Source organism: Salmo trutta, chromosome 8, assembly GCF_901001165.1.
Source record: "Salmo trutta chromosome 8, fSalTru1.1, whole genome shotgun sequence".
Taxonomy (NCBI): domain Eukaryota; kingdom Metazoa; phylum Chordata; class Actinopteri; order Salmoniformes; family Salmonidae; genus Salmo; species Salmo trutta.
In genome coordinates, this window is record NC_042964.1 from 49,406,838 (window position 1) to 49,423,210 (window position 16,373).

Sequence of the window (16,373 nt, forward strand, 5' to 3'; positions counted from 1 at the left end):
TACATTCAGCTGTTGTTTTGCTTAAATACAAGGCTTTGGGCTAAAAACGTAACTCAAAAACATGTCCTGCTTCAGTACTATCCGATAAGTCACATTTAGGTAGCTTGTCTTCCTTTAGTCAATGATAAAGCATAATAGAGACAACATAGTCCAAAAATCGCCAACTACCAGGATTTTGAGCAGGATGATTTTTGGAGTATCTGTTGTCTAATCTATGTATGCCTGGCCATGAATTCAAGCAACAATCTTGCTAGTATGTAATTTACCTTGATAGTACTAACATTGTCCAATGTGTTTCCGTGGCTGTTGTAGTTGACATGTTTTTTCAGCAGGGCTTTTAATAAAACATGACAGCGCTGTTCACTGCGGCTAGCAGTATGGCCGGGCAGGCTAACTATATGATATAATATGGCCAGGGTTCAAGGCTATCGACGTTAGCTAGATTAACTAGCCAGTATCTGATTTAGTTTATGCTAAGCACTGCTGATCCTGGTGCTTGATTAATGTTGCTGAATTTTATAGCCAGTGATGAGAAACATATCCTTCCACTGTAAACTCGCGGATAAACTTTATGATTCAGTAACAACAATGTTCAAAGACAAAACCGTTAACTTGTGAGGGTTCCTACTCTGCTTGCAGTGGAAAAGGACGTTCCTTCAAACAGCGAAATCTGGTTGAAAGGAGGAGCTAGGGAAATTGGCTAGTTAAATTAACATTTTAAAGAATGTGTTAAATTAGCGTGTGTAAGTGTATATTTAGCAGATGTAGGCGTTAATTGGACGTGTGCAGGACCGATTGCAGCCGTTTATTTAGCACATGTTGGACCGCCGGCAAACACATTTGCACGTGCTTATTTGACGCGTTTAGGCGTTAACTTAAGCACCTGCACCTGCTTACTTTACACGCTTAGCATTAAAAAGATTGCGTTTTGACCATGTGCTTTAAGACCCAATCGGCGTTTCATACATAACAAGCGTTCTAATCACGTGTAAATGCACATTGAACAGGTGTAATGAACGCATGTAAAATTGCCCATAACAAGTGTTCAAATTGCCTGTAAACACACACTGGATAGGTGAAAAAATCTTGTGTACAAAAAATGACATTTGACACTTGAAAAAAGCAAGTGAAATATGATAATTACAAGTGTTAAGACGAGTTCCGGGCAAGACGATTGGAAATTCTTGGCCTTCCATAGTTTAGAGAGGCACACCCTCTCATCACCCTCTCATCAACAATTCGTTCACTGCTCAATGCAAATGCACAAAGAAAGACTCATCTGGGTCTAAACTTCAAATTCTAAAGTGTCCAGTCAACATGACAGTCTGCACAAGGTAATGCTCTTTATTATTTATGCTTCTCTCTTAATATTTGCTATGTTGTGACTATTAAGAAATGTACATTGTTTAAAGGTGACAGGCAAAAGTTGTTTAACAGATAAATACATTATATTGAATTTCATTTATTTCGCTACAAAGATATACAGTGAGATGTACATTGTATTCCCAGAGGATATACACTTAATAGCATTAAAACATTTAGCTAATTTATATATTTTGCTTATGGTAGTTTACATAAAATAAGCTCTGAACTCTACAAAGATTAAAATGCAGAAGAATTACATCGAATTACAATGACAGTTCAAAAGATGAATATAAAAAAAAATTGACTGAAAAACATTATTTTGTGCTTTACTTATTTGTCCTTGAATCATATTTACCACTTTCTGCCGGTATCGGTGTGCTGTACACCAAATATTTATGTGTTATCCGGGATCATTACAATTTCCCTACCCCATAGAAGTTCCGGTTAAGGAATAGGGTCGAGGTTAAGGTTGGGGGTTATGGTTAGGATTTAAGGTAGGATCCCGGATATCATTGACCATACCAAATATCATCTTCAACTCTACATGTTTTATTTGTCAAGTCCTGAAAGAAAGGGTTTGCTGAAACTGTTAATTGAATTTCATGTTTACAAGTTAACTTTGGATGAATTTTTTGATACCATTTAGCTTTTTGATACCATTTATACTCTTACAACTATAACCACGCTGAAATGTGCAGACTGACTGAACTTAGATAGCTTCAACACCGATTTTTGCTACCATTCATACTTTATACACTATAACGCTTGTTGTATCCCCATTCATTTCAAAGATGGAATGCAGGCTTCAACAGTACGAAAAAGTATTAAAATGTATGCACTCGCTACTGTAAGTCTCTCTGAATAAGACCGTCTGCTAAATTACTAAAATGTAAAACAAATCTAATTAGCATAAGCACTCCATAGGCTACAATGGGAAATATTTGATTCGCCAACAGCTCTTGAACCGTTGAAGCAACAAACACCAAACCAACGCTGACATGTACAGACTGACTCAACGTAGATTGCGAGTCAAAAGATTGTGGATACTATTTGTACTTTTGGAACTATAACCATTTTAAATGAGCATAAAAGCTCCTTAGACCTCAAAGGCAAAATGTGGATTCGCCACTGCTCTTGAAACATTTAAACTATAAATACCAACCAAATGCTGAAATTTGCAGACTGACTCAACTTAGATAGCTTCAACACAGATTTTTGCTACCATTCATACTTTATACACTGTAACGCTTGTTGTATCCCCATTCATTTCAAGATGGAATGCAGGCTTCAATATTCTTAACTGAAATCGCTGCCACAGAACTTACAGGTTGTTGAAACTAAAACATTTTGAGAGCTTAAAAAGACATTCTATGGCTTATAATGTTATAGTACTCACTCTAGCCTACAATACTACTCCATTATAACCCATTATAATAACTCCACACCTACAAACCACCCCAAAACAACTCACTTTAACTAACCCATAGCCAATGACAACCCTATTACTACCACTACTACTTTTAATTCACAACCTTCAATACTTCCCTGCATGTCAGGCACTGCTTCATGACACCAACCAGTCATGTGGAAAACATAAAATAGCTTGAGGCAAGTCACAAAACCTATCCCGTGAGCACAAACACACACACGACTAGGTCAAACACCTGTTCCATGAGCATTCACACACACACACACACACACACACACACACACACACACACACACACACACACACACACACACACACACACACACACACACACACACACAAACAGCTAGTACTAGTGCATAACTAACACCCCTACTGACCTTTTTGTCTTAATCTATTTCCTTTTACTTTGTGTCACAGTTATTATATACAGGCTATTTAATTCTTGAACAAATCTTTTTCTCCGAAAGTACTTGATGTTAAAAGATGCTCTTGTTTCTGTTCATTTAAAAAAAAGAAGAAGAACATGTTTGTTCACTTTCTGGATTTCAAAATAATTTGTTACACAATGATGTCATTTTTGTATAGTAATACATTCAGATTCAGAAAACCTTAATGTCCCCAGAGGGGCAATTTATTTTGCAGCAGTCATAAAATATATCACATTTAAAACATTTTTTTTAAATATCAAAGGATATTTCCAAGCAATTAGGCAGGGTAAGTGCAGTTTCATAGTGCAAGTGCTAAGTGCAATTAGTCAAACATTTGTTAAGTTGCAGAATTGCATTCGGAATAAAAGAGTACTTGGCCCTATTTTTTGTAACTTTCGGTAGTCTGTACCTGCATCCAGAGGGAAGGAGCTGGTATTCGGAGTGGAATGGATGGGAAGAGTCAACCACTATTTTATTAGCCTTCTGGAGGGCTCTGCCCAGGTAGAGAGATGACAGTTCTTGCTGTTGCTGCCCCATGATTTTCCTGCAAGTCCTGACTATCTTTCAGAACCTATTTTTCTATGCAACTTTGATATTCCCAAACCAGCAGGTCAAGTAGTAGGACAGAATGCTCTCAATGAATGATTTATAATAGAGAACCATGAAGGTTAGATCAACATTAGAAAAGTACAGTTTCCGTAGGAAATACAGTCTCTGTTGGCCTTTCTTCAAAATAGCGCCAGTACACTGATCCCAGGACAGCTTGTTGTCAGTGACTAGCCCAAGGTATTTGTACTCCTCCACTATTTCAATGGGCTCACAATTGATCAGCGATGGTGTGTGCATAGTCGTGTTCCTTTGAAAGTCAATCACCAAGTCCTTTGTTTTTTGATGTATTTAATTTTAGATGGGATGACTCAAACCAAACATTAAAATCATTCAGAGCCGGCCGGGCTCTGTCTTATCCCCTTCAAGTAGAGTGAACAAAGTGTCGTCAGCATATTTGATCAGGTGGCGGCCTGGGAACTGGCTCCGGCAGCTGTCTGTATACAGTATGTATAGTACTGGTGAAAGAACACTGCCCTGGGGGGTTCCAACTGAAGTAGTGCACACCTCAGAGAATGTGTTGCCAACTCGTACCTGCTGAGACCTATCAGTTAGGAAGTTGGTGATCCATGTGATAAGCATAGCATCAAGTCCGAAGTCTCCTCTCAGTCTGTCCGCGAGGACCAATGGATTAATTGTGTTAAATGCTGAAGAGAAATCTGTGACCATGATACACACATGGGTTTTACTGCCCTCCAAATGCATGTTCACCAGATGTAAGAGCTAGAGGTTGGCATCATCTGTTCCTCTCTCTGACTGGTGTGCAAATTGGAGGGGGTCAAGAAGGTGTCTGGTGGTGTTGATGATGTATGTCTTGATGATCTTTCTAAGAGATTTAATCAAGATAGAGGTATGAGAGACAGGTCTGTAGTCATTTGATGCAGATGGATGAGAGGTTTTTGAGACAGGTATAATAATAACATTTTTTCCATAGAGATGGAATTTCCAATGTATCCAGGGACCGCTAGAAGAAGAGCAGAAGACACTGCAGAAGACACCGCTCAGCTGAGTGGAACAGTGTTTCAAGACACGACCACTTATGTTATCAGGCCCCGGGCTCTTTCGTGCTCCGGTGCTTTTGAACACTGGTCCTACTTCCTCATTGCTGACATGGGCGCTCTCGGTTGCCATGACATCCTCCTTCACACAGGAAGGGGGAGCGGGGCCGCCCCCGCTTCAAAGCGAGTGAATAACTTGTTTAGTTCATTGGCTGTAGAGAGGCACACCCTCTCATCCGGGCGGGGATCGATACGTTGCCTCGCTTGAAGGGGGCATTTGCCATATTCTTAATGCCCATCCAGGCAGAGTCTCCCTGTGACATTATCTGTTGCACCTTATCCTTCTACTGGCATCTCACCTTTTTTATCTCTTTCTTCATCTCTCTCTGTACCTCTTTTCTTTCGAGTGGATTTCCTGAGGCAAACACTTGTTTCTTCTTGTTAAGTACCAACAATTCGTTCACTGCTCAATGCAAATGCACAAAGAAAGACTCATCTGGGTCTAAACTTCAAATTCCAAAGTGTCAAGTCAACATGACAGTCTGCACAAGGTAATGCTCTTTATTATTTATGCTTCTCTCTTAATATTTGCTATGTTGTGACTATTAAGAAATGTACAATGTTTAAAGGTGACAGACAATAGTTGTTTAACAGATCAATTCTTTGTAATATTGAATTTCATTTATTTCGCTACGAACATATACAGCGAGATGTACATTGTATTCCCAGAGGATAGCACTTAATAGCATTAAAATATTTAGCCAATTTATATATTTTGCTCATGGTAGTTTACACAAATTAAGCTCTGTGAACTCTGTGAAACTGTTAATTGAATTTCAAGTTTACAAGTTAACTTTGGATGAGTTTCAGTCATATGTGAAATAAAAAAAACAATGAATTGAGGATGATTGCTCTTACAACCAAAAAATAGTCTCCTATTCAGACCCATGTTCAAATTTGAGGTATTTCAATAACTTTCAAAGACATTTCGAAGTACTTACTTGAAAATACAAGTAGTTGAATATTGGAATGTATTTGGAAATACACTTAAAAAGTATTTTTCTGCATTTGAAAATATTGAAATATAAAAATATTTAAATACTCTATGCATTTGAACCCACTTTCTGTTTGTTCCTAGGGTATTTGGAAGAATGTGTTTGGAAACAATATTTGAAAATATTTTTCAGATAGTAGGCTATTTGTAGGACATGTTAAAAGAGGTAGCGAATTTTGACCACATAATTCTCATATTCACACATAAAATAAGTATTTCAAATATAAATACGCATGTATTTGTACCCAGGTCTGCTCCTGATCCTGATAATTCCATGTAATATTTAGTTCCCAAAGTGTCACTGAACTGACATTTGTTTGAATCTAGATATTAGTCATTTGAACTAACCATGAACATGTAAATATAACGGTATAATGTTTCGTTCTTTCAATCTGTGCTATTGTCTAAAATGTAGGTTCAAGTCTCTTGCTCTTTCTCTCTCTCTCTCTATCATATTTTAAACAACTTGTAGAAAATACACTTTATGACACTGTCATATAAAATTAGGACCAGCCTGTGTCACTTTACTTGGACTAAGAAAATACACTTTGACACTGTCAAGAAGCTTTATGACCATCATAATCACATAAGCCAGATAGGCCTGTCACGTACATGCCCTTATATCAGTCATCTGTCAAAAAGAGGATGTCTTGTCCTGCTTCTGCTCTTGCATTCATCCCAGTCATCAGAAACAGAGCATTGGGGTAAGTGCATGTCTGACATAATTTTGTGCACAATTACAATGATAATTTATATGGTCAATTTTTTAAAAAAACACTGTGGACATGTAGGCTATGGTGTAATGGAATGTTTTGCCTTGAGTGGTAGGTTTTGTGGGTTTTGAAACTCTTGTGTCATAACCACCCATAAAATATCGGAATATATGTCACAACAGGTCTAAACATATGTAACAGTGTTATGAGCATGTTATGTCAGCTGTTATGACATAGTATGACATGGTTATGACCGTGTCATAATGTGTTATGACACTAGGTATCAAGAAAAGTTTTACCTTATATTCATATATTTCCCCTTTTTGTGATACACAATTTCCAGTGTTTTGTTTGGGATACTCGAGTTGATGGTCACTAGCCTCGATGCTGTATATTATGGAATAAACTCATATCTGTTGATAGTGTTTGATGCCAGACTGGAGATACAAGGACCGAGGACACACTGATTATTATTGTATTGTCTGAACACTGTGATTCTGTAGCAATGTCACTTACTTGTTGTTTGGACTTCCCACAAGCCTCTGGGGCTGATGTTTACAGAACAGTTGTCTGCTGATTAGGATATAAGGCCAGTCAGACATTTTCTCTGGTTCTGTGCTGGAAGTATCTCCCTGTTGCAACTTGTAATAAACTGGATTGATTTTTTTGTTGCCTTTATCTATTACTTCTGTTTTGTTCACCTGTAAATTCTTCTTACGAGTCCCATCCACATATACTCCTCTACTTTTCTCATCAGCACTTCAATTCAACCACTCAAATGACAGCCCAGTCTTCAAAGACAGTGCTGTCCCTGGACTCTGAGGCGGTGTTCTCACTCAAAGATGGCATCAACTTTAAGAAGAGCCCAGATGATGGCAAGTGCTACATCATATACAAAGAAAATGGAGAGCTGAAGGCCTGCAAGAACCAATGCAAACACCAAGGAGGCCTGTTCATCAAAGACATAGAGGACTTAGATGGAAGGTAAGTAGACTTAAAGGGGAAGTTCAGGACTCTACAACTAAAGATAGCTGGAGTTTGTAGTGGCTGTTTAGAGAATACCAAACCATGGATTACAGTTTATCCTGGCCCATAGACTACTTTCAGGCTGAGGAACCATCTAACATCAACATGGTAAAATCATGAACTTCCTCTTTAATACCGAGGCTTAGATATAACATATCTATTCAATGGGACTTAAAGGTTTTTCTGATACAGGACGGTCCGATGTACAAAACACTACTGGAAGCTGAACGTCTCAACTATGCAGAACCCTCCCAACAGCTTCACACAGGATGAGCTGGGTAAGTTGAGCTGCCATTTCCTCAATCTGAAAGGTTATTGAATGGCTTTTTGAATTAGTCTATTTGCCATTTTAGGTCTATTTGCACATCTGTAGGCCTAGGCATCTGTTTCATGGCTGTCACTTTTCCTGGGTCCACTTTTAACCCCTCTGATGTTAGCAGGTGGCCAATGTAGGGCACTTCCTTCTGCCTGAGCTGCAGCTTTTTCGGATTCTGCTTGATATTGAGCTTCCTGCATCTGTCCAGGAGCATTTTCAGGTTTTTGTCATGGTCCAGAGTCGCCGCTTCATCGTTGTCTCCTTCTCCCACAATCAGGATGTCCTCTGCAATGATTTTGACTACTGGAAGACCTTCCATTGCCTGGTTCAACTTCCTCTGAAAGATCTCTGGGGCTGGACTGATTCCCATTGGCATGCGCAGCCACCTGTAGCGTCCCATGGGAGTAGAGAACGTGGTGAGATAGCTGGATTTCTCCTCCAGTTCCACATGCCAAAATCCGTTTTTTACATCACAAACAGAGAACACGCGTGCTCTGTTCAGATCTGACAGCACGTCTTCAATAGTAGGAAGTGGGTAATGGCTCCTCTTGAGCACCTTGTTGAGAGGTTTCGGATCAATACACACTCTTAGTTTTCCAGACGGTTTCTTCACTAAGATCAGGCTGCTAATCAAATCTGTGCATTTTTCAACTGCTTTTATCATCCTTCTTTTCTCAAAAAATAAATAAATAAAATAGACCACTGAGCTCCTCTTTGAGTGGTTTATATAGTGCTACTGGCACTCTTCTCTTTGGCAGCTGGACGGGCTCCACTCGCTCATCCACTTCCAGCTTCAGTTTGCCGGGTAAGCATCCATCTCCCTGAAATACATCAGAGTACTCCCGTTTAATTTGCTCTTTTAGTCCAGGATCCTGTTGTTTTCTCGATGGCCAGGATGTTGTGATGCTGCACATTAATCAACTCCATTGCCTGGATAGCCTTACTGTCTAGAATGGGCCTGTGCACATTCTTGTTGAATACGATGAACTCAACTCGGTAGGTTTTCTTATTGCGTGGATTGATCACTTTAAGTGTGCACTTCCCCAGTGGCGTCAGAGTACTCTTGTTATACATCACCAATACCTGACTGCAGGGCTCTAGGTGACTGGCTTTTATGAGGTTTGCAGGAATAACATTAGCACCACAATCTAGCTGAAATCTGACTGACTTTTTGTTGGCCAGCATGATTGTAAAGAGAGCTGCATTGGGCACTGTGGTTTTCTCCTGCACCACGTTGATGCTCTCTGACTTTGGCCCTAGTGTGATGCAGAGAACATCCTCACGCTCTCTCAACAGAGAGATTGTCTTTGGTACTGACCACACATAGGGTCTCACAAATCTCTCTGCCTTTTTCCTCAATGAGATAATACAGTAGCTTCACTTTGTAATCCTCAGGTTTTTCTCTCATTGTAAGAGCCATGTACAAATTGAATTCCTCTTTCCATCTTTTCCAGGTCAGTGCTAAATTACAATCATCATAGTACATTTTTCACAGAGGTTTCAGTGCATTTTCCATGGTGATTTTTTTGTAGAATGGAATGTTAGCTACTCACAAATCTTTTTGTATCCAATTGCCAGCTAGCTTTTAGCATAGAGTCACTCACGATAGCCAGCTAACGTTGACGTTCGGTGTGATGACTAGCCTGTAAATACGGCACTTTTTCAAACTGCCGCCTGGGATGTATTCTTCACTGACATCGATGAGATCCAGGTTCTTTTAAGTACCGTTATCACCCTGTTTCAATATGCTTTGTGTTGTAGTCACGACAGACAAAGATATAAAGTTAAGCAAACTTTACTAGGCATGTTGTCAACAAGCACATTAATAAAGTCAGTAACAACTGGTTTCCGTTTCCTGTGTAACATCAATATTGCTACAATAACTACGAAGCAGCTCTCCAAACATACTCCCAGCAGAACCAAAAAAAGTCACTTTTGTTTCCCGGACAAGGACCGGCCCGTCATGGGATCCTCAACGGTTCTCTAACCTCCCAGAGACCACAGCAAAATCAAGCCTCTCAGGAACTGTAGACCTTCCGCTGCTTCCTAAAATGATGGGCAGTGAAGGAACAGAACCCCAAGATAACGTTATATCAAAGCTTATTATCCAAATGTCAATCATATGATTAAGCATATCTCTTTATGTTACTATCTAAAATTCAGATTAAGACTAATTTCCACAACTCTCATATCACAGTCACACAATGCTATTCCCAAACATACCGAATCAATTATGTTTTTTGACAATATTTCAACCTGCAGGAATATTTTCTCATTTCTATGTCATGGTTAGTTCCTAGGATAATGCAACTCATACATTTACATCTTTCAATACTTCTAAAATGGGGTACAGGTTTAAAACAATTACAGGTGCACATTCCTATCTTATACTATATCATAAATGGTCTTAACTAGTTCACACAGATTAAGGATGTTTTAACGTTAAATGGCAAAAAGTAGTTCACACAGATTCTAGATATTTAACGCTAAATTACCAAACCCATGGCATACCTGGCTAGCACATTTAAAATAATTGGAATTCACCACCTGAGGGTCACTTAGACAGTCACACAGACACTTTCAGAATGAGGTCCTTCTTCCAATAGGGCTTCACCAAGTACCGTGTTTCACACAGAACACACAGTCACCCTGGCCCCTCACCCCTACAGACCGCACCAATCCCCACTGGGATCAATTCAGTGTCAGGACGGCTCTAGGTCGCCCACAACCGACCACTGATGGGTGTCTTTGAGTCGACTAACTCTCAGATCATCCTCCACTGACTCGGCCCTGTTTACGCCTCCAAGGTGCCCCCCTCACACAGGAATTCACACTCAGAGCCTACGTAACAAAGACTTTTCTTAACCACTTTGTGTGTGTCGCTCACCTCTTTATTTATTTTTTAACTAAGTTGGAGATGTGGTATCCACTCGGCTCGCTGCCTCTCAGATCTTAGGTTGGTCCATCTGCTTCGTTCCCGAAGTGTGGTCTCCCTGAGATCCCAAGTTTGAGGGATCCCTCATGCACGATTTACCCAGGTCATCAGGAGCAGTCACCAAGTGAAGATTTACATCCCCATTGCCAAATGTGGTGGCTCATTTCTTTACTATCAAATGAGGAGAGACAGACTCATCGCACAAGTCAGAGTTATACTTATACTAAATCTTTAATCACCTATTAATAAGGGAGCAGGTCAATACAACGCACACATATAAAGTGAATCGATTGAGTGCTCTACGATAATGATGCCTGGTCGACGATTCACGCTCAGATGATTCGTTGAGAGCCCCGAGACAAAAGTACAAAGGTATTTTATAGCCAAGATACACCCCTTTCAACCTACATGACGAACAACAGATGAATAGAATGGGTCACAAGGTTAAGATTTGTATGAAAGATACCTATAATTCATAGCAGACAGTATCTGCTGTAAAAACATTCATCTTTGTGTACAGACCAGGGTCTGGCCCTGGGGTCATCTCTCCCTGGTATCATCTAGAACAGAAACATTAACTCATGCTCTGAAATGCGGCCTCCTTAGGTTTAATCACCCAAAAGACATCATAAATCTCCTGTCAGTATTATCTCCCAGAGGCCCATCCTCAGTAGAACACACACACACAGTAGTTAGAAGAATCCCCTATTCTGTTGCATAAAACAACCATTTGATGCAATAAAAGTATTATAAAATAATCTTCCAATTTTCCATCATAGTGCCCAGCTCCAGCTGTCCATTCCTTTGGCCGTCTAAAAATGACATGAGGAACACAGTGTAAATAATAAGTCAGATGTTTAATATGTCTATATGTACATTAAGATAGTCAAATAGAAGTAATTAATTTGATTACTCATCGGAAGAGTTTTGACTTTGGCTTGATTTTGCTAATGCAGACGTCGTGATGACAGACGAGGGTGGTCTTCAGCTCGTGGAGGTGATCGTCTGGGACCCCTGGTCGGCAGATCCCCAGGATCCACAGGAACTGCAGGAGGGAGAGGTGACTGTGAGTACAGCGCGTCACACACACCCACGGCTGGACAGATCTGAGGCCTTTCCCAGTGGGCAAAACTGGTTGCAATTACATTATGACATCTTACATGACGTCATGGTCAGGATGGATACTGGTTGTATAAAGATGTTTTGTTATGGTCAGAAAAATATGTCTTGATCTGGTTGTGATCTTGGTCTCGTCATGAAAAAGATGTCTTCACCAGGCTGGTTGAAACTAATCTGGAACACATTCCCATGTTGTTTAGTCACAAATGTGTGACAAGAACACAAACACTAGCTATGATTCAAGGCTAGTTAGTAATTACCCGGAGTGAATCAAATATTAGCCTTAAAATGATAACCGAGAGTTGTGTGTCTACAAAATCTTTGACTCATCTTTGATCTCATCACCACTTTAATAATGTGAGATCTGAGGATGTGTTCTCACCTGAAAGGCTGCAGTGCCAAGCTTTATAATATGAGATCTGAGGGTGTGTTCTCACCTGAAAGGCTGCAGTGCCAAGCTTTATAATGTGAGATCTGAGGGTGTGTTCTCACCTGAAAGGCTGCAGTGCCAAGCTTTATAATGTGAGATCTGAGGATGTGTTCTCACCTGAAAGGCTGCAGTGCCAAGCTTTATAATGTGAGATCTGAGGATGTGTTCTCACCTGAAAGGCTGCAGTGCCAAGCTTTATAATGTGAGATCTGAGGATGTGTTCTCACCTGAAAGGCTGCAGTGCCAAGCTTTATAATGTGAGATCTGAGGGTGTGTTCTCACCTGAAAGGCTGCAGTGCCAAGCTTTATAATGTGAGATCTGAGGGTGTGTTCTCACCTGAAAGGCTGCAGTGCCAAGCTTTATAATGTGAGATCTGAGGGTGTGTTCTCACCTGAAAGGCTGCAGTGCCAAACTTTATAATGTGAGATCTGAGGGTGTGTTCTCACCTGAAAGGCTGCAGTGCCAAACTTTATAATGTGAGATCTGAGGGTGTGTTCTCACTTGAAAGGCTGCAGTGCCAAGCTTTATAATGTGAGATCTGAGGGTGTGTTCTCACCTGAAAGGCTGCAGTTCCAAACTTAAGCCTGGGACACATAAGGGAGATGGGCAAAGGTTGAAAGCTTTCACCAACCGCCATCCAAGATTGTAGATAACGTATCGGGATAGACCTCCGATCACAGCCATGCCCAACAACAGTGCAGGACACATTGCTGGGACTCTGAGCGACAGTTGGTCACAGATGACTTTTGACCATCTCCCCTATGTCTTCATTTAAATTCCAGAGACACAGAAACGACATTCCCAACTCCGACACCTCTGAGTTTTTCCCATATGGCCGACAGGCTATTTAAATCGGTGTGATTGATGGTCAACCGCGCCGCACGTAAATCTAAAATGATAGCACGTCGGGCGACAAGATTCTCCACCCCAAACTCGACCTTCATGTTCCTCCAGGTGACCTACCTCACCCATGCATGCATGGAGCTCCAGCTAGGGGGGAAGAAGATGATATTCGACCCCTGGCTGACGGGTCCGGCCTTCGCCAGGGGCTGGTGGCTGCTCCACGAGCCCCTGCTGACTCCATGGAGAGGCTGTGCATGGCCGACCTCATCTACATCAGCCACATGCACTCCAACCCCCTCAGGTATGTAGAGATGGTGCCTGTATGGAGTATGGTACAGGTATGTAGAGATGGTACCTGTATGGAGTATGGTACAGGTATGTAGAGATGGTGCCTGTATGGAGTATGTTACAGGTATGTAGAGATGGTGCCTGTATGGAGGATGGTACAGGTATGTAGAGATGGTACCTGTATGGAGTATGGTACCGGTATGTAGAGATGGTACCTGTATGGAGGATGGTACAGGTATGTAGAGATGGTACCTGTATGGAGTATGGTACCGGTATGTAGAGATGGTACCTGTATGGAGGATGGTACAGGTATGTAGAGATGGTACCTGTATGGAGCATGGTACCGGTATGTAGAGATGGTACCTGTATGGTACAGGTATGTAGAGATGGTACCTGTATGCAGGATGGTACAGGTATGGAGTATGGTACAGGTATGTAGAGATGGTACCTGTATGGAGTATGGTACAGGTATGTAGAGATGGTACCTGTATGCAGGATGGTACCTGTATGGAGGATGGTAGAGGTATGGAGTATGGTACAGGTATGTAGAGATGGTACCTGTATGGAGGATGGTACAGGTATGTAGAGATGGTACCTGTATGGTACAGGTATGTAGAGATGGTACCTGTATGCAGGATGGTACAGGTATGTAGAGATGGTACCTGTATGGTACAGGTATGTAGAGATGGTACAGGTATGTAGAGATGGTAGAATGAAATGGATTGATATAGGAGGATGGGCTCAGTGAAACTGGAAGGGAATTGATTGAAAGTATCAAACACATCAAACACAACCATTACAATGAGCCCGTCCTCCGCAATCTCCACCCACCAGCCACCACTGATTTCAATGTATTTATAATTTTGGTCCCACTTTAAACGAAGTATAAAGGCGTTATATAGAATGCATGAAGTTTCTTAAGCACTACACAAATGCTTCACAGATCATCTATAAGCGTGTGTCATATTCTATAAATGGTATATAAAGGGTGGTGTATAAATGGTGTATAAACTATGTATGTTTATACACCATTTATAGAGTATGAGATAGGTTTATAGATGATATGTGAAGCATTTATGTAAGATATATTAAGCCATTATAAGTTGTACTTAGTTTAAAGTGGGACTCTAATTATGGAAGTAAGCAGAATTTTTCTCATGAGGATGAGCATACAGAAAGACAGGAAGTTTTAAGATAATTCCTGAAAAATCAATTTTCAGCTACCCAACCTTAAAATCCCTCTCTGCGACGAGACCAGATGTTCCTATTTATGTTGGCGACACATCAAGGCCAGTGTTCTGGTAAGGGTTATCTATATCTATATAAATATGTCACACATTAACATGGTTTTACAACCATAAAACAAATGAGGGTGTCACCTTTGTGGGTTTATGCTGTCCTCGTTTGAATAATGTTACAGGATGCTGGAGAAAAGTCAGGTGCAGCTGACAAATATCAACGTAGTTCCCTTTGGCATTTGGCAAAACGTAAGCATAAACAGCTCACTTTGTATGAACAGTTTATACGATACAGGAACCTCTGTCAAAAGGCTCTTCTTTAATGCCCTTCTCCTGTTGTTATCTCCGTCAGATTGATGTGCACCTCAGAATCATGATTCTGAAGGATGAAGTGCACCCCGAAATGGACACCTGTATCATTGTTGAATATAAAGGTAGTCTTCATGTCCTTTGTAAGAGCACATGCTGCTAGCTTCACCAGAGTCCTGGGTTCAATTCCTGCAGTCACTGGAAGTCACTTTTCATAAAAGTCTGCTAAGTGGTATATACACCGGGTGGACGAAACATTAGGAACACTTTCCTAATATTGAGTTGCACCCTCCTTTGCCATCAGAACAACCTAAATGCGACTCTATTGGCATGGACTCTACAAGGTATCGAAAGCGTTCCACAGGGATGCTATGCTGGCCCATGTTGACTCCAATGCTTCCCACAGTTGTGTCAAGTTGGATGGATTTCTTTTGGGTGGTGAACCATTCTTTATACACACGGGAAACTGTTGAGGATGAAAAACCCAGCAGGGCTGCAGTTCTTGACACACTCAAACCGGTGTGCCTGGTACCTACTACCATACCCCCTTCAAAGGCACTTAAATATTCTGCCCCATAATGTAGATGTCACGTTCGTTGGAATAATAGGACCAAGACGCAGCGTGAGTAGCGTTCCACATCTTTATTATTTCATTTCACCTTTATTTAACCAGGTAGGCAAGTTGAGAACAAGTTCTCATTTACAATTGCGACCTGGCCAAGATAAAGCAAAGCAGTTCGACACATACAACAACACAGTTACACATGGAGTAAAACAAACATACAGTCAATAATACAGTGGGAAAAAAAGTCTATATACAATGTGAGCAAATGAGGGGAGATAAGGGAGGTAAAGGCAAAAAAGGCCATGGTGGCAAAGTAAATACAATATAGCAAGTTAAACACTGGAATGGTAGATTTGTAGTGGAAGAAAGTGCAAAGTAGAAATAGAAATAATGGGGTGCAAAGGAGCTAAATAAATAAATAAATACAGTAAGGGAAGAGGTAGTTGTTTGGGCTAAATTATAGATGGGCTATGTACAGGTGCAGTAGTCTGTGAGCTGGTGCTAAAAGCTAGTGAGGGAGATAAGTGTTTCCAGTTTCAGAGATTTTTGTAGTTCGTTCCAGTCATTGGCAGCAGAGAACTGGAAGGAGAGACGGCCAAAGGAGGAATTGGCTTTGGGGGTGACCAGAGAGATATACCTGCTGGAGGTATTAGCAGGCTATTGTATGTGTGAACGATGGCTAGCTCCTGAAATGATCCCAGTCCCTT

At 40.8% G+C, this 16,373-nt stretch overlaps 1 pseudogene; it reads left to right on the top strand.

Moving 5' to 3' along the window:
• Nucleotides 1-5,139: 5,139 nt before the first annotated feature.
• On the top strand, nt 5,140-15,149 carry LOC115197993 (cytidine monophosphate-N-acetylneuraminic acid hydroxylase-like; annotated as a pseudogene).
• Nucleotides 15,150-16,373: the final 1,224 nt, after the last annotated feature.